Here is a 17,007-nt window from a genome sequence, read left to right as displayed (position 1 = left end):
ATCCAGCGATGCGCAATCCCCGGAACTCACCGCCGGCCACTGACATCTTCGGGCAGCCGGCTTCTGTGTCTCGATCACCAGCAGCTGTCATTAGCTGGGCTGAGATGACATCACTCCTGCGCATGTGCAGAAGTTCCATCAGATTAGGCATTGACGAATTTGTGCAGTGATAAAAATAGAGGGTACCGCGCTTAGGGAGGATATAAAGGTTACAGCCTCTCCTAAAAAGCTCCCATAAGAAAGCTCTTGAGAACAGAGATATGACAGAAATGGGGTAATTAGCGCTACCTGTTTTCGGAAAGGTGATCTTTCAGGTCACTCTTTATATGGCCTAGGGAACTCCAGTTGGATCAGTGTGGTGTGATTATACATGAATGTAAAGGTACACCTATATAAGGCAATGTAAAGGTACACCTATATAAGGACAAACCTCTAACTGATACCACAAGAGGATGAGTCCACAGTGATGGACTTAATTATAATAGTGACTCCAACCTCGTGTGAATACAAAAACACTAAAACATAAGTCCAAAATTAATAAGTGAAAACTCTATATGTATAAATTGTCCAGACACCAACAGGTGATGTAAAACATATAAGTGTTCCAAAAGATATATATAGTGTTCCAAAAAATATTAATATTAAATAAGGTCTGGCAAAAAAGTTTTTTTCAGAAAACAGCAAAAAAAAAAAAAAAAAAAATGCACCAAACACAAAAACAAAAGGAAAAAAAAAAAATCGCAAAAAAAAAGCATGTGTACAGCCGTTCCAATGTGACTGATTATTCGTGCTTTAACAGGTTAATGCAGATGACTTTTGTGCTCGCAGCTCTTGACAAGTGACTTGCGTGCTCCCCCTCATGGGTCCCCACTCACCAGCTTCTGTAACCCCTGCAGGGGTAATAAATAAGCATATAACGCCACAATCTCGGCCAGCATTCCCAGGTTCCAGCATCTGCAGTTCCTCAGGCGTCCCTTGAATTTACCAGGCAATGGCAGATATATAAGGCTATGCTCCTCATGGAAGAGAAAAAATGGCTCCCATAGTGTAGTATCCAAAGAATGTTCCGTTTATTAAAAATTATTTTTAAAAACAAAAATATAAAAAGCACACAAGGTTGGAGTCACTATTATATTATTTATTTTTTACAACATTTACTGGTATAATTAAGTCAATTGCTGTGGACTCATCCTCTTGTGGTATCAGTTAGAGGTTTGTCCTTATATAGGTGAATTTACATTCACTTACCCCTTATGCAGGGTGTAGCTGTATAATCACACCACACTGATCAAATTTGTGCAGTGAGCTGCGCTTGTGCAGCTTACTGTACAGGGTCGGACAGGGCAGGTAAGTAGCTTTAATGCAGAAGAGACAAAGCATGTGTCTTCTGCATTAAAAATCCTGCTTGTCCACCCATTTTCATGTTGCAGCCTAATGCCGCGTACACACGATCGGAATTTTGGTCGGAAAAAGGTATGATGGCTTTTCTGACGGGATTCTGCTCTAACTTGTCTTGCATACACACGGTCACACCAAATTCCGACCATCAAGAACACGGTGATGTACAACAGATACAATGGGACTAGAAAAAGGAAGTTCAATAGCCAGTGTGCCACCCTTTGGGCTCCTTCTGCTAATCTCATGTTAGTAGAAGTATGGTGAGAGACGATTTGCGCTTTTCAGCTTTCGTGCTTTTCAGTCCGTTATTGCTGTTCAGTTTGTGCTTGTGGTTTTGTATCTGGTTTTCAGTGCGTGTAGTCAGTTTGTATCTGTTTTCCAGTGCGTTCTTGTCCGCTCGTTTCTGATTTTCAGCTCGCTCTTCACAGGCCTTGCTGTTCTTCAGTGCGTTCTGTTAGTTCGTTCTGACCAGCCGACCATTTTGAAGCCATGTTGTGGGTACATGTTCGTCCTAGAGTTCGTGCTATGCGGGGGCTTGGTGTTGGGGTTCTCGCTTTGACCCAAGCCCAGTCCATGAACAGGGTGGGGAGGAGTTCATGGATGAAGAATTGGTTGCTCCAGCGTGACCAATTCTCTCATATGCCTTTTCTGCGTGAGATCCAGAATAACCCTGATGATTTCAGGAATTTTCTCTGGATGACGGACCCAGTTTTTCACCATCTGTTGGCTTTGCTGTCGCCTTATGTTACGAAGCAGAACACCTGCATGCGGCAAGCCATCACTCCCGAGCAGAGGCTAGTCGCCACGTTGCGGTACTTGGCGACGGGGAGAGGTTTGCAGGACCTCAAGTTCTCTACAGGCATCTTCCCCCAGGCTCTGGGGATCATTATCCCAGAGACCTGTTCTGCCATCATACAGGTCCTGCAGAAGGACTATATTAGGGTAAGTTTTCTCCTTTAACATCACATTCTATGTATTTAATGTATGCTAAGGTTTTGTATTTCTTTCATCATTCCCTAATTACCATGATTGTAATATGCTGTGAATGTCCCCTTTGTCCACATGCATGCTGTAAGCTTTTAATGCTCCTTTTTTGTCCTTCATGCATATTTGCCTTCACTAACCTCCCCAGCATGCTATCCTGGGCCCATACACACCTAGCCTAGTCACTTAACAATGTATTTTGTCAGCTCCATTGTAGTGCTTTACCCTAAACACCCCCTAAAATGTGTACAAATGTTATTGTTGTCCTTACATTCAGGCAGAGTGCAAGAGGCTTTTTTTTGGCTCCCAAACTCATTTAGACCCCCCCCAAACTTTTTCCAATGGGCCATCAGAGGGGGTAAGGAATCTGATAAGTGTACCTTATCTTTTTGTCTTTAAATATTCCTTAAAATATGTTATACTGATGTTGGCCAAGAATGTTTGTGTCTAATCTGCTTGCAATGTTATGTGCAAAAGTACTAATTTGTTTTTTTCTGGTTTGACTCCACAGTTTCCTTCACCGCCACAGGAATAGCAGACTGTGGCATCCCAGTTTGCCGAGCGTTGGGACTTTCCCAACTGTGGAGGGGCAATCAATGGGAAACATGTTCACATCGTCCCACCACCCCATTCGGGGTCATACTATTTTAATTATAAGGGTTTCAATAGTATCGTGTTGATGGCAGTGGTCTCGGTTACATACGAGTTTCTCTATGTAGGCGTGGGGAAGAATGGCCGGATGTTGGAGTCTTTGCCCAGACCGAGTTCTAACGACGTCTCCAGAATGGTGGCTTGGGATTGCCACCTGCGGAAGAGAACGTCGAAGGACTCCCATTTGTTTTTATCGCTGATGAAGCATTTGGTCTGGGTGATCAATGATGAGGCCATTCCCCCAGAGGATCCTCACCCCAGAGAAGAGGGTTTTTAATTTCTGGCTGGCCAGAGCCAGAAAAGTCGTGGAGAATACCTTTGGGATAATGGCCAGCCGGTTCCGCCTATTTCTAACGGCAATAAATATGGCGGAGTACAAATTTAACCACATTGTGTTATGCTGCATACTGCACAACTTTTTCAAGCGAAATGCTCCTAATTACAGTATGTTGCCTCAGTTGGGCCTGAGCCCGGACTTCATGAAACAACACTGACGGCCCTGGAAGCTGGCCGTCCTGGCTTGCCCCCCTCCCAAAGCACCCAGGAAGTACGTCAAAAATATGTTGATTATTTTACGGGTAGGGGGGCCATTACTATGCCAGCAAATTTTTAAATATTTTCAAAATAAAAAAAAAATTATGATGATAAAATCTTGAATTTGATTTACTGCTTGTGTTTCTTTTATCGGTCTCCTAGTGCACTTGTAGTGCCAAGTGTTTTTTCCATTATTTAAATAACACCCATTGTCACTGTAAACACCAACTTAATACAAAAACTGGTATTGAGCATTGAAAGAAGAAGCCACACATTGTTGAGTATAAAACCTTTTACTCCGTGCACATATACATGTGCGTTGTAAAACCTTTTTTGGTAAAAAATAACATCTTGGTTTTATACATTTTTACCTTGAATTTCTTTTTTTTTTTACATAAACAGGCATGTTTCAAAACACAACATGCACAACTCAAGAACTTGAACATCAGATGGGGTGATGTCACCCCTGTAAAAGCCAAATTTAGAAGATGCACACAAATTGGGAGTCAAATTGGGGGTCAAAATGGGGATTTCCCTCCTGATCCCATGCCTAATGTCAACATGTGCTATCACCCATCATGGGGGATCAATGGACGTGTTTTGGGGGTGCAACCCCTTCCTCTCACCTACTAGAGTTGCGAGGAAGGGGTTGCACCCACAAAACGCGTACATTGATATCCCATGATGGCAGATAGCACATGTTGACACACTGTGTGCATCTTCCAAATTTGGCTTTTAAACTGTATTAAAACTTTAGTTAAATTTTATTAAAAAAAAAAAAAAGTTGTAATTTTTTTGGATTTAGATTCTTCCTAGTACATCAATCATGTTCTTCATTCTTTGTTCAATCTCTTTGTTTTTTTTCTTTATGAAGTCTAAATCCCGAATATACCACATTATGTCCTGGATTAGTCTTTGTGCACTGTCAGTGGTGAAATTAGTAGATTGTTCTTGCACAACATGCACATCACCTAAAAGAAAAATACACACCATGTATTATAAATATGCATGCATACATCTATTACCTGAATCTGTGGTGTCAGACACACACCTGCTGTGGTCACTATTTAAACCACCTCTCCTTCCTCCACATCCTGAGGTTGTGTGCTGAGTTCCCCTTCTTTAGTAGGTGGGGGGTCCCTGGTGTCTTCAGACATCCCGAGTCTTTTCTCCCCTATGAGAATGAAACAAAAGGTATACTTAGCACACCGATATTTGTGGCCAGAAATAAGAATGTGAAACATTGCTTGGAAGTGGGATACAATTGTCTGTTTGGGCAGAGTTTCAAACTGAAGACATGATTCATTCCCTTAACAAAGCTGGAATACTTACCTATTTTGGACAAGTTTCACACATGGAGACACCCCAAGTATCCACTGGAGCACCTGTGTGGGCACCCTAAAAAGTTTGTTCTTGTGTCCCACACTAGTGCTCCTGAATCCAGATGTGTAAACAGCTGCTGAGTGTCCTCTCCTTACATTACACTGAATCAAGTTTGCATTTCATTCCAGTTACAAACACATCTAGACAACAATGTCCTAAACTTCTTTTAATACAAATTAGCATGACCAAATGTAGTTAACCCAGTATCTGCCCAAAAACGTATTTAGTTGGTGAACGAACGATGTTTCCTGCGAACGCTTACTGTGCCCATGAGCCTGAAAGTAGCCATTTTAAACTGTACAACAGTAAAGAAAAGCACATGGAGCAGCACGCAAGTAATAATAATAATAATCGGAACACACGACAACTACTTACTTTTTAGAAGCATTTTCTTGATTCTTCTGTACTGATCCTGCTCCCTCAATTTCAGGTCTGACCAGCGTTTCCTCAATTGCTCCTTGGATCGTCGTACCCCTAAATTCCTGTGCAGACTCTTCATAACTTTAGTCATGATCTTGGCCTTTCTCACATTTGGGTTTAGGTACGGTCCATACTTCCCGTCATAGTCAGCCTTCTTCAAGATGTCCACCATCTCCACCATCTCTACAAAGGCCATATTTGATGCCTTAAATCTTCTCCTCCGGGATCGGGACGTTTCGTGCTCCGGGCTTTCCTACTCCTCGTTACTGCTATTACGCACCTGCTGTGTCTCCGCCATGTTCATCTCCCACTGCGCTGAAAGAGAAGGGGTGGGGAATATTCTAGAAAGAACGTCAGGGGCGGGCGACGCGGGCACAGTTTTACGCATGCGCAGTGTATATAAAGCTAACACGCGTGTATCGTACCTACGTTCTGTGTGCGAAGGAAAGAGGACCAGAAGCGCCGAACGTTATAACGAAGGCAACATTTTAACTTAGGACATCAGTGGCCTATACCGATTCTAGATTGAGGCCTATATTGGGATAAGATTAAAAGGGTTTAGCCTGATATTAATGTTTTTATCTTGTGTTTTGTCTTGCAGTAAATATGAAACAATTCAAAGACCCTGAAGTCATGGGCCAGTTCATAGATAGATACAGGGATATGAGAAATTTGTGGGGGGTTAAAACCCCTTATATCGCTATAAACCAGCTAGGAAGGCATAGCTGGAGAAACTGCTGCAATTTGTGAAGACGCAGGTCCCCGATGCACACATCGAGTTTGTGGAGAAGAAAATTGGTAGCTTGAGGCACGTATAGCCATGAGATCAGGAGCAGCAGCAGAGGATGTGTATGTACCCAGTCTGTGGTACTACAACAGGATGCGGTTTCCGGAAGACCAGATGGAAGCCAGGGAATCACTTTCTACACTTCCATCCACCCTTCCCTCAACCCCAGCTGAGGCTTCCGAGGAGCAACCTGGTTCTTCCATCCTGGAAGAAGTGGAGGAGCCCAGCTGGAGCAGGTATAGTATTTTTTAACATATTTCTTGTCCGAAAATTATTGTTGTTAACTAGATGTTATTATTGATAACAAATGAATGACTTAACAAAAAGTGTTTTACATATCAATAGACAGTAGGGGCCAAAAAATATTGTGACAAGAATGAAAAATGCTGGGCTCAGAATGATAGTCTTTTCTATTTGTTGACATTCAATTTTCAACAGTCATGAGCTGAAAATTGTGTGTGATTTATGAACCAAAAACTAAAACTATGTCCCTTTTTCACACACAGGAAGACCTCAGCCAGGACGAGGCTCTTGAATGTGGCACACGGGAGGAGGCGGGGGTAAGTGTCAGCCAGGAGGAGGAGGGGGTGTCAGCCAGGAGGTGGCGGAGCCATGTAGCCTACCCCAATCCCAGGTGCCTCCCCTCCATCTTACAACAAAAAGGGCCAGGAAGGGGAGTAACGTGGAGGAGGCAGCACTGGGCCTCATTAAGGCGGCTAATGCGGCCATGAAAACACCCCCCGATGCTGAAGAGGTCTATGGCTGCTATGTAGCTGCAAAATTGCAGCAAATGGAGGAGGACCAACGTTTCATGTGTGAGAATCTAATTTTTCACGCCCTTCGGAAGGGGTTGAGGGGCCAAATTAGTGAGAACATGCACTTATGTGCGCTCGCCCATCCTCCTCCTGCCACAAGTCCACCTCCAGAGCCACAGCCTCCAATGAAGGCTACAGGGAAGGCTGCAGGGAAGACAAGAAAGTGATGGCCTGGGTTCAGTCTGGTCTGACAGAAGACGCAAGCTGTGGTAGTACCACATCCTGGGGACATATATGTCATCTGCTGCTGTTCCTGATCTCTGGGAGTCCTGGACCAGATTGTGCCCCCTTAAATATGGACTTCTCAGACTACCAATTTTATTTTCCAAGAGTTGATGTGTGCCCTGGGGGCCGAAGGCTTCACAAATTCAAGCAGTTTCTCCAGCATTGCCTTCCTCTTTATTTTGTTATTATGAGCCAGAATAAATGGAGATTTTTTTATATGAAAATACTTGCCTATGTGTTTTTCTTCAAAAAGGACAGTTTGTTTGTGAGTAGGCAGGTACATTTCAAAAATACAATTAACAATTAATACAATAAAACAACTCCCTGAGCTTTATAAAAATACAAGATAATAATGTTGTTGTAGAAACTTGACACACCAAAAAAATATATATATATATATATGGAGATCACTAGAAACTAATTTAAAAAGAATCCAAAAAACAGGAGATCTTGATTAAAAATAAAAAAAAGATGACTCTAAAAAATAATTTTAAACATTATTATGGAGATCTGGCTTTAAAAACAAAAAAAGATTATTCATGAGATTACGAGAAATAATAAAGAAATCAGTTTGTCATAACAACTTCATTATTCTAGCATTATAAAAAACAAAAGAATGTGCTGCATTAAAAGATCCAATTTGCAGCGTGACGAATGTGCCATCTCCATTACGAACGGTAGTTTTATCAGACCGATCGCTTCCGTCTCTTACTTGATTCTGAGCATGCGTGATCTTTTGCTGGCTGGAATTCCGCCAGCAAAAGTCCAATGGAGCCATACACAAGGTCGCATTTTCCGACCAAAACCTCTCATCAGAGTTTTGCTGGTGGCATTTCCGATCATGTTTACGGGGCATAAGGCTCCACTTTAAATCTCTGTACTCCTACAAAGCAAAATCCCTCTTCACCTGCTGCTACAAAACCTTTATAAAGATTGGGACAAATATGGCAGCCTACTAGCAAAAGCTCTGAAAGCTCACCAAACGAGTACTACATCTCTCAATACAAGCTGCCAAAAAATAGCCTTAGAGAATCAACAATGGCCATGCTGGAAAGATTTGCCATATATATATATATATATATATATATATATATATATATATATATATCTATATCTGTATACAGTATATATAGAGATATAGATCTATATCTATATATAGATATATAAATATAAACCCTCCCCACATTAGACCAATACTTAAAAGAAGCTCCAGATATGCTGAACCCTATATAAAAAATTCACATGGCCATTAAATAGACCAATACTGATAAATCTCCTGGTCCTAAATACCTCATCCCAGTATATTTTAAAATGCCTTTTCCTCAACTGAACCAACACTTTCCGAAAGCCGATAATTCACAAAGAATGGGACATTTTCCCCTGACTTGCTATAGGTGCATATTACCTTGCTTTTAAAAGACCCTTTAACCGGTTCAATACAGGGCATTTTCACCCCCTTCCTTCCCAGACCAATTTTTAGTTTTCAGCGCTGTCGCACTTTAAACGACAATTGCGCGGTCGTGCGACGTTGTACCTAAACAAAATTGACGTCCTTTTTTCCCCCACAAATAGAGCTTTCTTTTGGTGGTATTTGATCACCTCTGCGGTTTTTATTTTTTGCGCTATAAATAAAAGAAGAGCGACAATTTTGAAAAAAACACAATATTTTTTACTTTTTGCTATAATAAATATCCCATTTTTAAAAAAAAAAAAACAAATTTTTTCCTCAGTTTCGGCCGATACGTATTCTTCTACATGTTTTTGGTAAAAAAAAAAAAAAAAATCGCAATAAGCGTATATTGATTGGTTTGCGCAAAAGTTATAGCGTCTATAAAATACGGGATAGATTTATGGCATTTTAAAAAAAAAAATATTTATTTATTTTTTACTAGTAATAGCGGCGATCGCAATTTTTTTTCGTGACTGCGACATTATGGCGGACACATCGGACACTTTTGACACATTTTTGGGACCATTCACATTTATACAGCGATCAATGCTATAAAATTGCATTGATTACTGTGTAAATGTGACAGGCAGTGAAGGGGTTAACCACTAGGGGGCGTGGAGGGGTTAAATGTGTTTCCTAGGGAATGCTTCTAACTGTAGGGGGAGGGGACGCACAAGGGGAGGAGACCGATCAGTGTTCCTCCGTTCTGGGAACACAGATCGCTCTCCTCTGAGCTGACAGGACGTGGATCTCTGTGTTTACACACAGAGATCCACGGTCCGGCCCGGTTAACGGGCAATCGCGGGTGCCCGGCGGCCGGGAACCCAAGGCCGTCATATGACGTCCACCCAGGATGGGAGATCCCATCTGTGGACGTCATTTGTCTATGGCCAAGTAGGGAAGCGGTTAACCACTTCAGCCCTAGAAGGATTTACCCCCTTAATGACCAGGCCATTTTTTTGCGATATGGCTTTAACTGACAATTGCACGGTCGCGCGACGATGTACCCAAGTATATTGATTGGTTTGCGCAAAAGTTATAGCATCTACAAACTAGGGGATAGATTTAGGGACTTTTCATTTTTTAAATTGTTTTTACTGGTAATGGCGGCGATCTGCGATTTTCAGCGGGACTGCGACATTGCTGTGGACAAACCTGACCCTAAGTGACACTTTTGGGGAACCACTGACACCAATACAGTGATCAGTGCTAAAAAAAATGCACTGATCAATGTATAAATGACACTGGAAGGGAAGGGGCTAACACTAGGGGGCGATCAAGGGGTTAAGTGTGTTCTAACTGCGTGGGGGATGGGCTTACTGGGATAACACAGAGATCGCTGTGCCTGATCACTAGGAACGGCCGATCAGAATGGGGATGCGCCTTATTTACAAAGGCTGATTCTTGTTCTGACTCTCTGTACCGCGATCGAGGATTGCCGGCGGACATAGAGTCAGTATTGCGCAGTATGATGTACAGGTACGTCATTTCGCGCAGCCGGGCCGTCCTGTATATGTGCGGTGGTCGGTCCGGAAGTGGTTAACAAAAAAAAACAAGAAAAAATGATTTATTTATATATAAGCTCCCAATAAAAAGACAGCATGAAGAACACAATGTGTCATAGCAGTGTCCTCTGTCACTCTTTACATCACCCTCCCACCTCAATGCAGTGTCCTCTGTTCCTTTTACATACCATTCCCCCTCCCTGTAGTGTCCTCTGCCATCCCCCTCCAGCATCTTCTGCCCCCTACAAATCATCCCCCCCGCTCCCCGCACACACACACACACAGAGCGCTGTGTAGGTAGCAGTCTCCTCCCTCACAGCGCATATACAGCAGAGTGAGAGGCAGCACAGTACTAGACAGACAGAGGGTGGAAGCGGGAGCTGCCGATGTAAACTTTTCACAGTGACAAGCTGGTGATTGGTTGCTAGGACCTCCTGGCATCCTAGAAGTCAATCACCTGCTGGTTAACTCAAAAGATTAACTGAGGCAGCTCCTGCACTCCATCCAGTACTGCGCTTCCTCTCTCTCTCCACTCTGTTGTGAAGATGAGAGAGCTGGAGGGTGGGGGCAAGCGGGGCCATCTTCATAATCCAAATGTCTGTTGCCCACCCCCGGGATAAACAATACAATATGTACTGCTTTTCACCCTTACCAATCCTGATATCTCACTCCTAAATCTGTTGTAAGAATTCAAGATCTATGGCAAACTGCGGTCCCGAACTTCCTCTTCTCAGGTCCCCCCGCTGGCACTCCTGGCTTTTCCCTGGCTTGTGCCTCCAATAGAAAGCCGCTTCTCATGGGGGCACTCGTGTGGTCTCGCTCCTAAGCCTCGCCCCCTTGTCACTGGCCTGGATTGACAACAGTGGGAGCCAATGGCTCTCGCTGCCTCAGCAAAGCATGTGAAACCCAAAAGTTAGGTGAGAGAAGAGCTGCAGATGTGCACAGCACTGGATCGAATGAGAGCTTAGGGTAAGGGGGGGGCAGGGGTCAATACTGATGCCTAAACATTTTTTTAAGGAATGCATTAAGGTAAAAAATGGTTAGGGTTAAGAATCACTTTAAATTTTAATAAAGCTGAGGCCCCAGAGATTATACCCCCAACAATTACATACACTAAAATCAAATACCTGGAAACTCTAATACCCCAGAACCATAGTGACACCTATGAATTAAATTTTATCTCTATCCCTGAAAAACACATTTAAAATATACAGTCATGTGCAAAAATAATGGCACCCCTGAATTTCTGTCAGATCATGCACCACTCTGCCCTAGAAATTCTTGCAATTAAAAATGTTTAGGCATTCTCATGTTTCTTTTGTTTGTATTGGTAGGATACAAAAAAGAGGAGAAACAAAAAGCCAAATCTGACACATTACACGCAAAACTCCAAAAATGGACTGGACAAAATTGGCACCTTCCCAAAATGGTCAGAAATAATTGCATTTCAAAGTTTGTGATGCTCCTGTAATTTGTAATTAAACTCCCCGTATCACTTAACAGGTGTTGACAATTTTATACCAGTAACCAGGTAAAATAGTGAAAAATTGACTCAACCTTTCTGTTGTGCATCTCTGTGCCCTGCACGGAGAAGAGAAAGGGCAACAAAGAATTGTCTGAGGATTTGAGAACAAAAATTGTGAGAAAGCATAGACAATCTCAATCTCAAGGCTACAAGTCCATCTCCAGGGATCTTAATGTTCCTGTGTCCACTGTGTGCAACATTGTCAAGAGGTTTACAACCCAAGACACTGTAGCAAATCTCCCTGGACGTGGACAAAAGAGAAAAATTGATCAAAGAGTTCACCAAAACTTACCTAAGGAAGCCAAAATCCTGTCTTACAGCAGGACAATGACCAAAAGCACATGTCAAAAAGCACCCAAAAATGGTTTAAGACAAAGAGATGGAGAGAACTGAACTGGCCAGCAATGAGGTCAGACCTAAATCCCATACAGCACCCATGCAGAGATCAGAAAACAGCAGTTGGGAAAAGGAACCCTTCAAATCTGAGAGACCTGAACAGTTGGCGAAAGAGTGGTTCAAAATTCCAGTAGAGAGGTGTAGTAAACTCATTGATGGTTACAGGAAGCAATGGATTTTAGTTATTTTTTCCAAGGGGTGTGCTACCAAATATATAATTGAGGGTGCCAAAAATTTTGTTCAGTCTGTTTTTGGAGTTTTGCGTGGAATGTGCCAGATTTGGCTTTTTGTTTCTCCACTTTTTTGTGTTATACCAATACAAACAAAAGAAATATGAGAATATGCCTAAACATTTATAACTGCAACAATTTTCTGGGTGAAGTGGTGCATTATCTGACAGAAATGCAGGCGTGCCAGTATTTTTGGCCAGGACTGTATAGAATAGGCATAATTTAAAGACTTCACAGAGGATCCCGACTCCACTTTCCAATCACTGTTTTGTAGATATGTTATGGCTAAATTGCGCAGCAAGACTTGCATTTGATACTGTCCCCATTTTTTTTGCCGCCTCCCCCTTGGCTCCACCCCTGATCCACCCCCTTTGCCCTGCCCATGTATAACCCACCTTTTTAATGAAGCTCCCATTAAATGCTGCCTCACCAGCGCCCATCAATGCAGCCTACCAGCTCCCATCAATGAATGTTTGCTTGCTTCCATTCATTCGGGAGTTGGGACACAGACACAGTCCTCAACCGCCGCTGTGTCTCTGACACTATGTGTGAATAGAGCGGTGGCTGTCTGCTGATGCTGAGACTTAGTTGCTTGCTGCAGAGAGAAGAGAGTAGGAACACCAGTGATTGGATGCCCTAGGTAGCAGTGCACCATAGGAGACTACCTAGTTTGCCTAGTGGTAGCACCGGCCCTGGCAGTATGAGGACAGTATTAGATGCAAGTCTTGCTGTGCGATTGAGCCATAAAATATCTACAAAACAGTGATTGGAAAGTGGAGTAAGGATCCTCTGTGAAGTCGTTAACTTATGCCTGCTTTATATTGATTTCTGGTAAGCAGATTGGATTCACACGTGGTGTGGTATGCCTTTCTACACACTGAAGTTGGTGAAGGGACTACATCTCTCCTTCCTTTTACAAATGAGACGGTTTGCATTAGAATAGCGCCACATGTGGACTTCTTATCTTTATTATTTGCTTATCAACAAATTGTGCTGGCTGCTTATACTCGTTATTTTTTCCCAGTAGCGCAGATACCCACCTGTTTTCTATTAACCACTTCCGGACCGCCCATCATCGTTATACGTCAGCTGTTAGAAGAGGTCTATCGTCGTTATGGCAGCAGCTAGCTGCCATAACCCCGGTATCCTCTTCTTCAGTGAGCGGTCCGGTTTAAGATAAAAGTGGTCTCTGCGGTGGATTCGCCGCAAGATTACTTTTATCACGGCGGGAGAGGGCCCGTCCCGCCGCGATCCAATGATGCAATCGCGAGGCAATCGGATCCTTCCTGTGGCCTGACATGGAGACGAGTGAGGGGAAGATGGCCCCCACCCGTCTTCATATCACTGCAGGGTGGAAGCGACGTCAAAACGTCACTTCCGCCCATAGCTCTTAAAGGGCCATTTTTTTTTCATTTTTTTAAATGACAATTTATTTATTTTTTTTTATTGCATTTTAGTGTAGATCTTTTTGACCCCAGATCTCATATTTAAGAAGTCCTGTCATGGTTTTTTTCTATTACAAGGGATATTTACATTCCTTCTAATATCAATAAAAGTCACACAATTTAAAAAAAAAAAAAAAACAGTACAAAAATACAAAATAAAAGGTAAAATAAAAAAGAATTAAAAAAAAAAAATTTTAAACGCGCCCTGTCCTGATGAGCTCGCTTGCAGAAGCGAACGCATACGTGAGTAGCGCCCACATATGAAAACAAGTGTTCAAACCACACATGTGAGGTATCGCCGCGATCGGTAGAGTGAGAACAATAATTCTAGCCCTAGACCTCCTCTGTAACTTAAAACATGCAACCTGTAGAATTTTTTAAACGTCGCCTATGGAGATTTTTAAGGGTAATATTTTGTTGCCATTCCACGAGCGGGCACAATTTTGAAGCGTGACATGTTGGGTATCAATTTACTCGGTGTAACATTATTTTTCACAGTATAGAAAAAAAGTGTATTTTTCCAAAAAAAGTGCGCTTGTAAGACCGCTGCGCAAATACGGTGCGCCAGAAAGTATTGCAATGACCGCCATTTTATTCTCGGGGGCGTTAGAAAAAAAGGAATGTATAATGTTTGGGGGTTCTAAGTAATTTTCTAGCAAAAAAAACTGTTTTAACTTGTAGACAACAAATCTCAGAAAGAGGCTTGGTCCTTAAGTGGTTAAGACTGTATAGAAACTCATGGCACTAATGGATCAGTTTTGAATAGAGAAACAACTATTGGCAAAAAAATTTTAATCGGGCTCTTTTACACACACACCTCCTCCCTACTGGAAAATAAAGCACAAGTGCTCTGGGAGAAAGGACACACTGTACACCCCCTGAACAAAACACTATGTTTATTTCACTTATTCACAAGAGACAAACGCAAACTGTTCAGGGTCAACTTTATTTTTATATGACATGAAAAGTCATCTCTAATTTACGTTTAATCTTGCCTTGATGCCCTGTATCACATTCTATTGTATGTACTTTCAGAGCGTTGCTAGAATAAAGAACTGAAAAAATAACCAATAAGTAGCCAAGCAAAACACCACTGAGCAAGGCAGATACTGCTCAGTCTACAAAAATGCTGTGCATTATCCCACAACAGGATTAAAGTAGTTGTAAAGCCTCAATGTTGTTCATCTTAATGCATTAACCATTTAAGGCCCAGGACTATTTTTCAAACTTGTTGTTTAAAAGTTAAAATACTTTTTTTTGCTAGGAAATCACTTAGAACCCCCAAACATTATATATATTTTTTCAGACAGCCTAGAGAACAAAATGGCAGTCACTGCAATACTTTATGTCACACCGTATTAGCGAAGCGGTCTTACAAGAGTATTTTTTGGGAAAAAATACACTTTTTTTAAATTAAAAAAATAATACAACAGTAAAGTTAGCCCAATTTTTTTTATATTGTGAAAAATAATGTTATGCCGAGTTAATTGATACCCAACATGTCATGCTTCAAAATTGCGCCCGCTCATGGAATGGCGACAAATTTTGACCCTTAAAAATCTCCATAGGAGACGTTTAAAAATGTCTACAGGTTACCCGGTTTGCGTTACTACTTTAGACACACGTATGCAATCTTGTTTTTTCGGCTGTTTGTCAGTTTGGTCAAGTTCTCCCACACCTTGAGCCACAAGTTTACCAGCACCTACACAGTATCTGTCCTGAGGAAGCTAATATTTTAGTGAAACGCGTCAACAAGCATGTTTTTGTAGGCATTACTGGATCAGAAATTTTTCTTTTACCTTGATACAGTATTAAATTAACCTTTGTACAGCAGGTCCAGTCCTCTATAACTGCATTATTGGGTAACTGGTAACTGTGTCCATACAGGGTGTTGTTTATATGTTTTTTAACTATGTTGTAATAAAATTTATACTTTTTTACTGATTCTCTCTCCCATTATGTGCCCACAAAGTCCGTTCATTTTTTGACTTGGTCAATCCTTGAATATGAGTTACAGAGGAGGTCTTTTGCTAGAATTATTGCTCTCGCTGTAACAATCGCGGCGATACCTCACATGTGTGGTTTGAACACTGTTTTCATATGCGGGCGCGACTTGTGTATGCGTTCACTTCTGCGCGCAAGCTCGGCGGGACGGGTCGCTTTAAATTAGTTTTTTTTTTATTTTATGTTTATTTTTTTTTACATTCCTATTACAAGGAATATAAACATCCCTTGTAGTAGACAAAAAAGCATGACAGGACCTCTTTAATGTGAGATCTGGGGTCAAAAAGACCGCCACCGATAAAAGTGATCCATGGAGACCACTTTTATCTGAAAGAGGACCGCCCGCCGTTAAAGAAAATACCAGCTGCCATAACCCCGGTATTCTACCTCAAAGTACGGACGTATAATGACGGCGGCTGGTCCATAAGTGGTTAAGGTGAAAAACCACCTGTGCTGCAGCTCCCCCCAGAACCCCCCTTTTTCTAACCTGAGCCCGATTCGATCCAGCGATGTGCACGGGCGCAGCGAGTCCTGATAATGGAGCAGGCAAGTATAGATATGTTTGGAAGAAGAACAAGAACAACAACAACAAGATGCTGACCTTAGTTTCAAAGAAAAATATGCTTACAAAAAGATAAGAAAATGGCCAGCCCCCCCCCCCAAAAAAAAAAAACATACAATGGATGGAAGATACAATAAAAAAAAGTATTAGGGCCTGTACTAAATGGGCTTGCATTGATGGCATCACAGCTTGAGACGCTTCTGGGAGCATTAACAGATGCATTTGACCTCCTTTTGACCTGGCTCGAGCAGATTTTGAACGCTCCCTTAGACCTTAATGGGAATGCAAAACTTGCTGGAAGCGAACAAATGGCCATTGACACTGGCCCATATATGCCAATGAAAGGATGCTGGAGGAGTGCTTGGTGTATTGTCCAGCATTGCTGAGAAATGGGTCTGAAGGAAGGTGGTAAGGTGGGGGAGATTTACACAGAATACGAGGAATAAGTGTCAAGAAAGGATACCAATATTCCACTTCAGATTTTGCACCTGGATGAGGAGCCACAGCTACCTAGAATAAAATGGGTCTCTAGGTGTTTCAGACAGAGGGAAAAAGATTGGGGGTAGGCTGAAGATGACCCAGATTATTTGATACACAGCTGCGAACAAATGTGTTGGTATCCTGCCAAGAAAAAAAAAAAGGAAGAACCTACAATTTTCTGTGAAATAACGTAAAACAAAACTGGCATCCATC

The 17,007-nt window shown here is 42.1% G+C and overlaps 1 protein-coding gene across 7 annotated transcripts in view; it reads right to left on the bottom strand.

Moving 5' to 3' along the window:
* Positions 1-17,007, bottom strand: part of GNG7 (G protein subunit gamma 7) — a 340,259-nt gene that overhangs the window by 74,447 nt on the left and 248,805 nt on the right. For 2 of the 7 annotated variants that reach the window (XM_073595759.1, XM_073595768.1), the window contains exon 3: positions 4,593-4,741. The exons of the other annotated variants lie outside the window; for them this stretch is intronic. The gene's annotated coding sequence lies outside the window, so the exon portion shown is untranslated. The remainder of the gene's footprint in view (positions 1-4,592; positions 4,742-17,007) is intronic. 7 annotated transcript variants of the gene reach the window in all.

Source organism: Aquarana catesbeiana, linkage group LG01, assembly GCF_042186555.1.
Source record: "Aquarana catesbeiana isolate 2022-GZ linkage group LG01, ASM4218655v1, whole genome shotgun sequence".
Classification (NCBI taxonomy): Eukaryota; Metazoa; Chordata; class Amphibia; order Anura; family Ranidae; genus Aquarana; species Aquarana catesbeiana.
The sequence above is the reverse complement of the archived record's forward strand: the minus strand, read 5'-3'. Positions and strand labels throughout refer to the sequence as shown.